Genomic DNA, 15,008 nt, shown 5'->3' on the forward strand with positions numbered 1-15,008 from the left:
TGCTGTTGGACATGCTGTCCATGAATTTACCCAATGGAAGTCAGTAGGTGTAAGAGTCACCCTGAGATAAATAGTTCAATTCAGTTGCTGCCACTCAGGCTCTAGGGCCACTAGAGATACCCTAAAATATCACCTTTTCTTCTCCTGCGGCTTCAGCCAGCGCTGGTCTCTTGTTGGTCCTCTGTCAGGTCCAATCCTATGTGAAGGCTTCACATAGCCTGTGAACATTTTAAATAACATCAAACGCTTCGGAAATCATATGCAGATGTCCAATGCCTTTAAAGATTCCCAAGGTAACCTGCCTGGCTTCCAAATGCCACTCTAAGACAGTCTTCCAAGTTGTCAGAGATAGATAATTAAAAAAAATGGAGTGAAAGTTCATACTACAGCAATTTTTTTCATTGGTTTAAATTTCCAGTAAAAATTATTCAGATGGCAAAATATAGACAATATAGAAAGAATATTACACTGCAATTGGGCAAATTATTTTCTTTTAGGTCAGCCTGTTGTTAAACTCAATCTCTCTGTTAGGTTAAATTTCTGCATGGGAGCTGCAGTTCTTATTACTAAGTGTTCTTTTCTTCATTTATAAAATTGGCTTCTTGGCTGAATTATATTTCCTTCCTATACTTACAGCCATGTGATTCCCAAAATACCACAGGCCATTCTGTCAGGAAAAAAAGACTGCTGTGTCACACAACATATAATCTAATCAAGAGACCTGTTCTTCAGGACAAAATGAGAGTTTGGTCTATGATTGCTATGTTGTAATAAGACACAAGAGGGAAATGAGATTCTTTTTTGAAGCAATGTTTTTGAGGCCTTAGAATTCTCAAAAATATTTTGATTTCAGGTCCACCCAATTTAGAACTAAAGGTGGAAGGGAAAAAACACCAATAAAGCAGCAGAACTCCCCCCCTCTTCTCCTCTTTGGAAAACGTTCATTTTCTGAAAACTGCATTTCTGCTGAACAAGCATTTTCACAGAAGCTTCTTCATTGACCCCAGTAATGAGTATTCTGTTAGGTTGAAGGCTGTGGGAGTTGAACCTTCCTGTCAAAGGATGATCTATTGTTACTAACTTGCTTGCCTGTGCATTCTGAAGATTTTTAGCTTAGAATTTTGTTTCTGACATGCTGTACTGATGTTAATACCTTTGGCAACAAACACTGCCCCCATTGGGATATCTCATTATCTGTCTTGGGAGTGACTTGTTTGTGGATGAGGCACACAGCCTAATAGCCACAGACATGGCTGCAGTACATTTACTTCTGAAGGTTAGAGCTCATTGATGGATCACTGCTTATGAGGATAGTAGAGTTTTTCACAAGCAAGTGTTCCTGCACTTGTTCTTGCATGTCTGTCCTGTGTGGGAGATAGTTGGCTTGATAAGTTGTCTTGGTATCATAGATCAAAAACTGATCAGAAGGATTGAGAATGTCTTTGAACAAGATAAGAATGACCATGACCAGCAAAGTCAGTATGTTTTCCCTGGTTTTACAGAATTTTCTGCAATGGCTACCAGACAATGTGGAAGTAGAAATGCTAGTAGGCAATGTGGTACAAGGCCCTTGACACCAAAAGATGCTGTGATTTACACAGTTCCGAGGGGAGACTGGACAAAGGAAATCCACTGTGGACTGTGAAGTGAAAACATTGTCTAGCTTTGGAAACAGGCACAGGGAGAATACTCAGGGCAAGTAATATATCTGTCCTGTTCTTACTCATCCAGATGCATATGCTTATAGCTACTGTTGGACACAAGGTCAGAGCTAGTTACACTCCCTGCTCCAAGTCTTTATGTCCAGATTAATATTCTTATGCTAAGTAAATTCCACAACACTCTTCTCTGGGTTTTGGGTTCTTTTTTTTCTTTCTTCTGGCCTCTAAAAATCCCTTCCTTATCTAAGAAGTTTCCTATTGAGAGTCTTTTCAGTGAGGCTGTCCTTTGTTATTTGAGAATTACCACATATTCTTTTAATCCTTTGAGACTAGTTATGAAACTAACTACTTTTAATTCATCCCTGATGGTGGGTTTTAGTAACCATGAAATTATTACAGTCTGTCAGTGTTCTATAAAAAGATAGTTACATTAGATATATTGCATGCATTAAATATCCATAAGAATTAACCCCTAAAAGACAACATTGAATAATATGTGTAAGAGTTTCATGTGTGAGTTAAATGCCTTCCATTTTGAACTCCCAAATTCTTAACATCTCAAATAGATAATTAAATAAATAGATACAAATCTATTCAAAGGTTTCATTTTAAGTTCTCAGTAAATATCATTTGGTCCAGAACTGTCGTAAACCTTTTGATGCGATGGCAGATAATGGAAGTAATATGCACAGTTAGCAAAATCTGCTTTCTTTTCTCTTGAATATATATAAAGGACTTAAAATAATGATTTCCCAGTTTAGTTGTGTGATACGCAAAACTTTTCTGGTGTTCTAAAAACTGCAACTGTATTTTCTTGTCTTAAAGATAAATAACTGGATTAAGAAAGTACATAAAATATTTCCCCTTTCCCCAGGTGTACTAAATATTAATCCTTCCTTGTTAATGGAAAGACTCTTGGAGATGATAACAACGCTTCAGTTTATTTTTTAGAAGGATACCTTGAAATTCAGTAGTCTAGTGAGTACCCCATAAAGATGTGTTTCCTATGTCTTTTGACCTTTATTTTACATCCTTGTTAATGGCAGTTTAATTACCGTGAATGAATTCTCAAAATCTCAGAAAAGGAAAAAGGGAGCGGAAGACAATATATATTCCAGTGAAAGAAGAAGAGAAAGCAGGTGAGAAGGATGTTTTAGAAAACAGTTGTCAGGAGGTTGTGAATAGAGCAGAGGAATAAGGATGAGATAAGCCATAAACGGACAATGAGAGAGTGGGACGTGATTCAGTAAAATGGGAGGAGGAGCGATGGGCAGTATATTAGGACTAAACTTAAACATGACATGCACTCTTACATTTTAACTAAAACTGAATATTGAAATTGACCTCTCATAGGTTTTAGTGTAATTCTGAAAATGAAGTATAAAGGACCTTGGAGACCATGTGGTATTCAAACTGCAATTTTATTGCTTCTCTCTCCAGCTGCTACATAGGGTATTTTGCCCCATTGCACCACTCTGATGCTGTTACTGCCTATTTCTTCCTGCCTCAGCACAGCTCAGAAACTCTGAGACATACAGCTGTGTAATGGCTTGAGTTCATGCTAATAGCAAAGTGGACACTGGTTTAACCTATGAAGAGAGTGTAAGGGGCCTCAGGAGACTTTTCAACAGACTGTTTTAGTATAATTCCCCCTTTCATTTATCATCTCTCTTAGGTCTAAGATGCTTACCTTCCAATCCACTTTCAAAAAAAACTATGAGCCCAAGAATATTGTTAAGGATATGCTTCAGTTAGTCCCAGCAGCAAGTATGCAAACGTGTTTATATCCACTCAAACCATGTGATTAGAAACTGGGCTTTCAGGGCAAAGACTTCAAATTGTTTTGCTGAACCTAGCATATGTCCAACATGGGAATAAACCCTCCGTTATACGTATAATATCTAATATGAAGCACAAGATATGTATACTTTATTCATATGTACATTCATATGACGAGGATCTAATAATGATAAAATTTACAAGAAGAATCAGTCTTTCATTTTCCTCCTTAATTAAACTATGATTCTGTCATTAATATATCCAGTGTTCCTATTTGTATGTCTTCACATGCAGCTTAGCATCCAAGGTGGAATGAAGACTGAATCTGCCTGTCTTTGCTGAGCACCCAGCAGAAAGTAATCTTGAGTTCTGACCACTGAATCTTGAGCTCACTGTAGGTCGAATATTTAACCCACTAAAACACCAGGAAATGAAGTAAACTTATACTGAAAGGGGGAATAATATGCACGTTTCGAAATTTAGCTGTCAGTGGCATTTTTATGGAGGAAAAAATAAATATGAGAGTACAAGTTGTTTTGAACAAGCTAGAAGTAAATTATGTACTGAAGAACAGAAACAGAAGACGACTATTTAACTCTCTGAGTAAGATACCTACAAAAAGTGACCTTCCCCTAAATTCCTTGTAATTTGTATCTGCTTGTACATAATAATGTATTACTATTCCAGGAAAGAATAAAAAATAGCTTAAACTAGCTGCATAAGAGGAAAAGACTTTAAGAAAAATCTTAATTTAAAAGACACAGTAATGCTTATGAAAGGCTTTTCTAAATGTGAACCATCTGGTTACTGTGACAATTTGGAGGTCATTTTTATTTTAGCATAGTAAGCCCAGAATTAACTGTTCCAGCCATTATTGATAATAGAAGATCCTGCACACAGTTTTGAAAACATGCTCCGTTCCTAAAGTAGTTATTATTCTTGCAACTAGAAGTATTATAATTCAGTGATGTTTGCTAGTTCAATAGCCAGAATTGCCTAGTATAAATATATAAATATATATTACATTTATTTAAATATATTCCTGTATCTACCCAAAACTACCAAGTAGTCCCACTTCATAGCTCAAAAATGAATAATTCTAGGTCTTCTCCAAGAATTATAAAGGAAACTGAAATGTCTAGAGAAGAATTTGAAATCTCCTTTTCTCATACTGTCTTTGGCATGCAGTCAAATTGCTTGGTTCTAATCTTGCAAAGGGAAGTTTATGCACATGGATTCCTATTAACTTCAAAGGGCTGTTGCAAAGTCACAAGAAAGCTCAGTTGTTTTCTAAGACTGTCAACCTACATGCCATTGGAGCCAAAGTGTCAGAAAGAATCACTGGAAATGATCCAGATTTACACCAGAGAAAACGTATATAGAGTTAGACTTCTGCTGGTATCTAAATCTCATCTCTGCACATTTTAACAAGTAGGATTTAAAAAAGAATTCCAGTACAGTTCATCTTTTCTTAATAAAATTGATTCATGTAGTTGAAGCCTTAGCCAGGGCTGTTAGAGTAGCTAATTTGAAGATAAATCTCACGTTTAAGGAAAGATTTGACCCTTGGATGCACACATGCAAGTTTTATTATGCTAATGGAAGCCACATTCTTGCATCCAAGGGCAAAATTTGTTCCTTAGTAAAATGATGTAAAATAAACAGATAATAAAGTGCATCAGTGCAGTAAGGGAAGCTAATTGTATAGGAGGGATTTCCATTGGGGTGTGTCTTTAAACATTGGGTAAGGAAACTTTTGAAATAGCACACATAAAACTCACTAGCTTATAAAATCTAAATCCTTCTAAGTGTAAAGTGAATTTTACTCTCACCCAAACAGATGGTCTTGCAAACAAAACAAAAAGGATGAAAATCAAACTAGGATTTCTAGATACTTTTTTTTCCATGTGGAAGAAGAAATGTGAAAAAAGGGGAGGGGAGCAATCACTTATTTTTAGAGACATGCTCAAAAAGACAAAAGACTATGAAAAGATTCAATGTATTTTCTGAAATAATGTTAATATTACGTTTACTCATAGTACTTAGGATGTTGTTTTCTGCAAGGAGTAGAGAACTCTCACACAAAGGTCTGGCATGTCTTAAGTTCTGCATAGAAAAATACAGTGTTGATTACTTGCTGTAATCAACATGACCTGATATCAGGTGAAATGAGCCCAACAAAATATATGAGAAGCTGAAGCATTTCCACCCATACAGTGCAAAATACAGGGAAAGTATACTGATTGTCTTAAAATGCCAAGTGTTTGTTCTGTCTCTTCAGATCAGTATTCTTGTTTTCAAACACATAGCACTGAAAGCAGAGAAGTTTTCCTATTTTTTCTAGGGTCCTCTTCTTTCAAACTCTTTTAAAGTTGTTTTTACCAGTCCCCTACTGTAAAGCCACTGATCTAAATCTCTTCAGCTGGGCATCCACCAGCAAGTGAAGCAATTAACCTCTTTCTTCCTGGGATTTTTGCCAACATACGTCAGCTGATTTTGCTCAACAGAAACCAAAAGAAATTGAGAAAGGCAACCACCAGACTGTTTTAAAAAAAAAAAAAAAAAAAAAGAAAGAAAAGAAAAGGGATGAGATTAGAAAATGTCATGTCATTTGTATTATTTTCATTTCTTAGTTTCTAGCTAGTGGACTACCTTGTCATAAAAAGTTAGGCAATTTATTTCCTTACATTATATGTTGTCTCCCAAAACAAAAGCAAGAGAGAAGATACTTTTGGAAGGCACAGTTCTCATATCTACTGTGAGCATGTTTATTCTCTTGGGCAGGAGGAAGCTTTCCCTGATGATATTTATTTTACAAAGGAATGCAGATCTGAAATACTTCGGAGAAGCAGCAGCTACCAAGGAAGACAAAAGCAAAAGGAAATGTAGTCCAAAGGAAATAAACTATACACTGGTGAGACCTATTTTTTGATCCTGCAGGGAATAGCTGTAATTTTTTTTCTTGCCAAAGCAGGTAACTTGTTATAATCTTATGGCAGTAGCAACTGGCTCAGAATATATTGCACACTAGTGGAAATGGATAAGGATGTGGATCTTCTCCAGAGTCTTGACTGTGAGTGTTTTTTCTAAGTTTCTTCTAATGTAAGATCCGATATGACCTTCCCGACTCAACACAAAGTTAATTAGTCACACCTCAGAATTGCTCTCTTCTGACATGTAAAGCACATCGAGAATGACCAACATCAGGAGCTAGACTGCTAGGTGCTACAGAATGTTTTAAACGAATAGCAAAGCCATAGCTTTAGACACATTTTCCAATCACCCACAGATTCTAGTAATTTTTATTTTAATAAGATTTAGTGATGAGTGTGGTTTTGGTAGTGCATTTAAATTAATGCATTGACCACTAATAGTCTGCATACTGCTTTACGCCTTTCACACTTTCGCAGAGATATTTTTCCAGTGAAGTGTTCTGAGGTACCCTCCTGAATAGTCTAAGATTGCAAAGTATTAACTGGAAAGTACTCTCACAAAGAGTAGCTTTATTCACTGCTAGTGTGTCCCCTTTCCCAGAGTTTACAAGTCCCTTATCTAACAAGAGAATCTCTCTTATTCGCAGGAAGAAAATCTTTTCACTTCAGGAAAAATATTAGTTACAGTTAACAGGTTTGATTGAGCCCCTGGAGGTTCTCCTTTCTGTCTTTGCCTATGCTATGTATTTCACAGACAGTTAAAAAACACTCTCTAGGCAGCTTGGAGAAGGTCGTCCAAGTGGTCAGACATAGTAAATATACCAGACTTAGTTTTGTGAAATCTAGTCTGATGGGAATAAAATATTTTTGTCCATTTTTACCTCATCCTGTTATACAGTTAGTAAAACAGATGCCTTAAAACCAAGCAGCATTTCTAGAAAGCTCTTTTTTAGTGTTCCTCATTCTCTAGGGCACTCATCTAAAATCTTGGTCTAGGAGAGTTTTGAACAGTGGGAAGTTTGGTAAAACCTTTAAAAAGGACAAAACAAAAAAAAAGAACAAAACCAGAGCAATCTCGTAGATCATCAAGAACCAAATTTCCAGTTTGGAAAAAAAGTTCTGAAGTCATTGAAGAGATTTTTTAGTATTTTTTTTTTCTGCAAACTTGTCTTAAATTGTTCGTTGAATTTCTCTTTTCTTGTTGATATGCTCCAAATTTTTATAAAATGTATGGAAAAAATAGGGAAAATGGGTAGAAAATAACTGTGTGACAGAACAGAAAGAAAATAGTTCAATAATAAATTTTTTATCATATATAATATTCATGAAATATTCTTCAGTAAAATCTGTGTGATGAACTTGGTCTTCATGTGTAAATAGTTACTAAAATCATGGTTAAACCTCAATCAGTGGTTCATTAGCTGCAAGGAAGTCCTGCAGTGTCAGCTATCATTATTTATATAGTATTGCCCTGAACATCTTAAGTGAGATAATAAGTGTCTTGGCTAGCCTTTGAGGATTTCTGCAGAGAGTTTCACAATATTCAGCAGTATTAAAAAGCAAAATGTCTTGATATACTATGAAATTATTTGCTTTTATACATATATGTATAAACACACACACACACATATGTATATATAAACACATATACACAAACATTTGGTGTCTTTAATTTCTGGTTTGCTGTATCAAGAAACTTCAAAAATCTTAAACCAGGATTTAACTAGTGGTATAAACATCTGGTCTCTTGACTTAAATAATGTAGAGATTGGTGTCAATAGCAGGTTTTGGCCTAGGCTTTTCCTGAAGATACAGATGCCAAAAAATTAGAAAGTTGGCTTTTTGTTACTTGCAGGTGTGAACCATCTAATGCATGTAGCTATGGTGATTGAATAAATAACAGAAAAAATACAGAAGAAGTGTAGTACTGGGAGTTGAGACTGGCAGCCTGCCAAAAGACTTCACCTTGTTTAGGCAGAGCATTTTTATTATTGACCAAAATTATAACGTAAAATCCCTCTCGTAGATCTCTGAACATAAGTAATTCTTATAGAAAAAACAACAAGAGCCAACACAAATACACTTTAAAAGATAAGTCTGCAGACTTCCTGCATGGTTTTACATACATAATTGTTTTAGGAAAGAAGACAAGTAAGATCAGTCTTTCCTGTGAAATGTCACTCTTCCACGTCCTTCAAAATATGCCCTTTAGGGCTAATGAGTTCAGCAGACATTTTGATCTCCTCACATATACCTTGAGACACTTTCAAAACTGAAGGGGTAGCATTTCAAAGTTGTGTCAAATAGTCAATATTTCTTTTTGTCCTGAGCTAGGCTGCCATCACCATGCAATAATTAAAATGGCACAGCTCTCCTTTGTCAGAGTAGGAGTTGTCAGTTCAGATGCAAGCTGCATGTTTTCAGTCCCAGGGAAAGGCCATTGCCTGAGCTATTTGATTGTTTCAGATTTTGAGAGCAGGTTAATCTCAGTGATTACTCATGAAGGAGCCCTAAAAGCTGGACAATGAAAAGCTCATTACAGACTGAAGTTTCTTCACATAAATTATGTTATTTTACACTGGAATAGATTAAGATGCCATAGGTTGGGAACATATTGGGGTAGAATTTGAGTTTCCCCCTCTTTTTCTCCTTTTATTTAGAAGATAAAGATATAAATATTTCTTTACTGTTTATTATGACTTTGAAATGATGCACCTGAGTACGTTCAGCCCCAGCAGAAGGTCTCAGTATAGTACTGTGACTGGTGCTGACTAAATGCACAACAAAGAGGAAATACCCATTTTTCAGGCCAATCTTTTAATTTGGGAATCATCATAATATTAGTATGCATGCAGATACCTAAGCTGTGATGTTAACACATGGAAGTCCTGTCTTCACTAGAAAAGTGACCTATTGCTGACAAGTTGCCAGAAATATATTATGCATGAAACTAAACAGAATCTAACTGTTATTTCAATTGTTATTACAGAAGGTTTTCTTGAATGTGAATGACTGTTACCTGTCATAATGCTGCACATGGTTTTCTGAATCCAGCTTATTTTTAAATATTTTCTAGTGTTGATTCAGAGAAATGTTCTGAGTTATTTGGAGAACGATTTCTACTAACAGCTGTCAGAAACAGATTCACTCCTTCAGGAAAATCACACTTCTACCTATAGCTGACAAACCTGTATCACATTAGTCTAAGGAACTGCATTCAGGAAATTTTTTTTCACTCATTGTACCCAACAAAAGTTTTTATTTTAACCTGTCTAGAATTAAAACTTTTTTCCCCCTGATCTTTAAAAAATTCTTTTTTATTTTGCATTATATTTCACTATAGTAACAAATCAAGAGGCTGAAACTGAAGGAAAGCATTTTGATTGCCCTTTAATACAGATTTGTAAATTGCTTCTGCAATAAAATTACTTTGACTTGGGTTTTACTTAGGGGTTATTTTTCAGAAACTTGTTTTTATTCAGAATCATCCCTAAATTTATGAACTTTGAGACCTTTAAAAAATGAAACTTTTGCCCTAAAAGCAGCTTAGTGTTTAGTATTTTTAACCATACCATATCATGAATATCATGGTTTGTCAAAACAAAAGTGTAATTTATTAGTAACACAATAAAAATCAGCTTATAAAAGGGAAGACAGAAAGATGCTATTAGCTGGGAAGACACCCAGTTTTTGTTGTATGCATACTTATGTTTCTTTGGTATAGGTTGTTTTGCTTGCAGGCAGTTTCATAGCTTGAGGAATCTCTTTTTCTTTCAAACAGAACAAGCTAAGCCACCACCTTGTTGTTATCTGTTGACAGGCAGAATGACCGTAAATCATGACTCGATACACACCATCGTGTTAACTGAAACACTGTTGGCTCTAATCATCTGGAGCCTTTCCAGCTATGTTTGAACTACACAATGGACAAAGGACTCATTTGAAATGCAGATGAAACATTTTTGTAACACTGTGCCTGTAGACAAGGCTGGCAATGCCTTTTTAATAATAGCATTTAGCGTACCACTGTTTGCTTATGTCAGTCACCTGCTATGTCAAGACCAAGAGGTCAGGTCTTGAGGCGGATGTGGCTGGCAGCCTAAAAACCACTTCATTCACATTGTGTTCTCTCAGGCGGACTTGCATTCAGTCATGTGAAAAAAGGGAAAAGCAAAGCAACTGGTGGTGTCCTTTCTGTCCCAGGCTTCCCAAGGAGTTCTTCCAAGACTGCAAAGTTTGCTTTCCACTGAGTCACACTACTAAATGATCTTTGGTTAATGTCTATATAAAATAACAAAATAAAATCTTGTTGAGGTCTCATGCTGTGGGCAGGATGGTATCGGCTGATTTACTAACACCCAGGTGACCCCCTTATTTCCACTGTGCTGCTTGATGATTCCATGTTGTGTTTTCGTGATCATTTGGGAAAACGCAATTACCTTTCCTTCTTCCCTTTCCTTCTTCCTTCTTTTCTTTCTTCCTTTCATTTCTTTCTCTCCCTAAATGCAACAATATAAAAACTTGTGTGTAAATTTAATTGCCGAGAATATACTGAGTTGCCTAAAAGTCTCCAACAAGAACTAATGTATTCTCCTTCCTTATTGCTTTAACTGGGTGTTTTGAATGTAATTATGAAGCCTAAATGAGCATGCTGGTTTAATTTTTCTTATATATTATAGCATGGTGGCCTATGAAAACACAGGACTCTCAGCAGGAGTTAATTCTAATGAAAACAATAAATTTCACATAATATAGTCAACCACAAAATAGCTTGCCAATTGCTTAGTTATATGAAGCCCACCTGTTCTACTTCAGGCAAAATTCCCACTGAAGTTAAAAATTTTCACAGATTAAGGACTTTGTGACTTGACCTTAGTTACCAGCCCAACTCAATATTTATGATAGCTTCTGATTTCTCAGATATGCCCTTCTGCACAAGGGGGTGGGGAGGGTTGAGAACACCCAGGGGACTGATTGTATACAAAACTGTTCTCAGATATGAAAACTGTCTCAGGTTTCATAAAACAGTCGCACTCTAACTCCTAGAGTACCGCTGCTAATGCCCTGTCAACCCTATTTTACCACTGCTTTCCCAGTAATGCTGTTGAGGGAAAGTGGACAGATCAGTAGAATACACAGGTATTTTTAGAAAGAACTTATGTTTCCTGTTGTTAGTGCAGCTAAGATGAACGTGTCTGTGTAGATATATGTTACAGCCATCTTATAAAATCTAGTCAATGAAAACACAGGCATGTTTAGGTTACCACATAGGCAGAGCCAAAGAACTAGTCCCCAAGAAATCCCACATAATTCCCCTACTCAGAAGGCAGGAGGTGGGAAGAGAATCTGGACCAGAGGTGGGAAGAGTGTCAGGAACTTAGGAAGCACCATCATAGTTACAAAAGCAAAAGATCAATGTGTAAAGAATCAAAGCCAGGTAGTGGACAAAGCAGCTGCAGAACCGCTGGATTTACAGTGCTGAGGCATGCCATTTAACATGTAAATGGGAAGAGGCTAGGGAAATTCATTCCTCCCAAAGCTAGGGAGTCTTCTGTAGGCAAGAATTGTTTATTTAGCAATTACAATGAGAATATCTTTGTTGACCACTGTTAACATCAACTTTATATTCATATTTACTTTAACCAGTAAACTGAGAGAAGTATCTGTACACAATGTAAATTGACTTTAAGTCTTCATTTAAAGGAAATTACATGTTAGTCTTTACTAACTGGAAAGTATCAAAATAAATTTGTCAAACAACATAGTTTCCCTGTTTCTTGATGACAAAAAGAACAGGTCATTGCTGATATACCTGCAGTTACTGTTAGAGAAGCCCAATTATCTTTGTGGTTTAATTGTCCCAAACGCACAAATAATCTAAATTTTTTTGTACACTTTGATTATCTGGTCTTGAGACTTTTGAATAAATTAGACCTTATCTCTATTCCTCTATTACTACTGTTATTTTATAATACAGCTCTTTCAGTGATAATGTCAGTCATTATCTGCTAATAAAAAAACAGAAAAAGTAGCAGCAGAAACAAAGTTTAATGCAATAGCAGGGAAAATATGTGCAGGAGAAAGAACACGGCAGCTATGAAGACTGTAAACCAAAAGAGGGACTTCAAATACACTTTCAGAGATGTTATCTTCAAAATGAAACAAACCCCTGAAGTCACAATATGATTAAGTTTATATAGCAAAATATAAGGAAAATGAAACTTTATTCTTGTGAAGGTTCTCAGTCCAAATCAGTGAAACTATGATGTGATTTTGTATCTTTTTGTTGTTTCTTGAGAGTTTCAAGTGAAATTTAGAAATTTTTGTGAGTTTGAAAAAATAATCAAGCTTATCATCTAGCAGCAGTCCCTACACTGATTATTTTTTCTAAATTTGATTTAAAGGAAAGAATAAAAGTAAAATATCTGATTCCTTTACTGGGTGAGCAATAATAGTCCTCAACAGGAAAAAAAAAAAGGAAACAAACGTGCGTGTCAGGACACTTGCTGCTCTGTTCTTCACCTCTAGCTAATTTGTGGATGAGGATATGTGGAGACAAGTGCATGGTTTCATCTTCCTCATATCTGGGCTTTCATGAGGTGGTTCAGGTCACATGCTACAAAACAGAGCAGCATTAAGTGACCTATAAAGTCTGTCAAATGGGAAATACTGAAAAATACATGCTCATCTCTTTCTCCATCCAGTCCATCAAAGCACTTAGAATAGTGGTCTCTGACTTTAAAGAAATCACAGTTTCTAAATGATCACATTTTTTTTTATACTACTTTTCAGTAGCAGGGATGGTTTTCTTCCGATGGAAAGCAGGAAACTCTGGTCTATTGTTATATAACCTTGCATCCAAGCAGGTTATTCTTGCTCTGTCTTCTTTACAGTTGAAAGCAGGTTCTGTCCTTTGTGTTTCAGCACTCATCTTCTCCTTTACAGTCTTGGAAGAACTATAGAACAACCAAATACATCAGTAAACACATAGCAGTAATCAGCAGAAAGGGTGAAAGAAAATACCAGAAAGTTTCACTGGGAGAATACATGTTGAAGAAAGTGCCAATACTTTGACACAGAGCACGTATCCCTGTAAAAGGGAAGGCATAGGCAATCAATGAGATGATTCCTTCAGCTTTGGTTCCAGACAGCCTACCATGCTCTTTGTACCTACTGAGACCATACCTCCTGACATTCTATCAGCAAAACCTTATCTTCAAGGGTATCCTGAACACTGACTTCAGGGGTCAACAAATTCAAGTATAAACATCAATCAATCATCTTCTATAATCTTATAGTCACTCAGCAATAGGTATAATTCCTGTTCATGAATATCTAGTGATCTACAGAAACATGAAATATGAATAACTGGTTGCCAGCACTGCACCTTGCCTTACATCAGCCTGTGGCAAGAGAAAGACTTTGACTCCACATAATGAGAATAAAACGAGCAACTAGAGATTGGGAAAGCTGCCAAATCTCTACCTCCCTGCTGCCAGGAATCAGCTGATGTTACTTTTTTAAATTTCCAGGCCATCTGCTTGCTTGCTTGCTTCCCATTTTCTCCCAGGTGTCACCATGCCAGCGTTTAGAGCAGTTCACAGTGGAAGTATCATGAGGTGAGCAAGTTGATTTCCCATGCAAGAGAAGAGTCAGCGGAAGGAAAATCTTTTGCCACCCCTTCCCCCCAAAAAAACTTTTATATGATGAGTAAATGGAAAAAATGTTGAATCTTAGACCAAGGATGCTGAGGAGACAGAAGACCTATCATAGCCATTAAAAGGACAGGAGCATAAGGATGCCTCTGAAAGAGGAACTAAATGAGAAGGGATTTGAAAAATAGATACACACATGAATATTTAGTCTAAACTCTTTTTAAGTCTAGTTACTGTTTATCTTGAATAGCCTCTGAAAGTCAGTATCAGGAAATTGGTTTGTAAGTCAAGTTCAGGAATTCTTAAATACTTGTATTTCTAAAATGTATACTTAAAGACATTAAGGTACTATATCTTTTATATGAAAAATATAAATGTTACCTTTGCACAAGTATGCTATATAAAGGTCAAAAACATTGTAGAGATGCAGTTAAACATTTGACTCATTTGACATTCTGTAATTTATTGTAGGTGTAATACAGTAACCATAGTCTCTGAATCAAGCATTAATAAATTGTTGGGTGATGAGCCTGCAGTATTTTGCTTAAAAATATTCACGTCATAGGATTTTTCTATGTGAATATTTTGATGTCATTGTCACAACGTGATGTACCATGCCCTGAAGTAGACTTTAAACATCATGTTATGACAAGGAAGTAGAACATCACTAACCTTCACAATGGTGTGGAAAAAGAAGAAAGCTTTCCAATATCAGCTTGCACTATGGCATCAAATGCTGGATATAATGTTTTTATGGTTCCTGAAGATGCCAAAAAAACCGTAATCTGGAGAAATGGAAAGAAAGCATACCCTAACAACACTTCTCCAAACAAAACAAAAAAAACCAACCCAAACCAAATCAAACCAAAACCAAACAAAAAATGCAGAAAAACACTTGCTCAAAATATTTTATAACATACCAGTAATTCTTAGTCTTATCACTATACTTTCTTCTTCATATTATAGTATTAGAACTATGA

Source organism: Gavia stellata, chromosome 4, assembly GCF_030936135.1.
Source record: "Gavia stellata isolate bGavSte3 chromosome 4, bGavSte3.hap2, whole genome shotgun sequence".
NCBI lineage: Eukaryota > Metazoa > Chordata > Aves > Gaviiformes > Gaviidae > Gavia > Gavia stellata.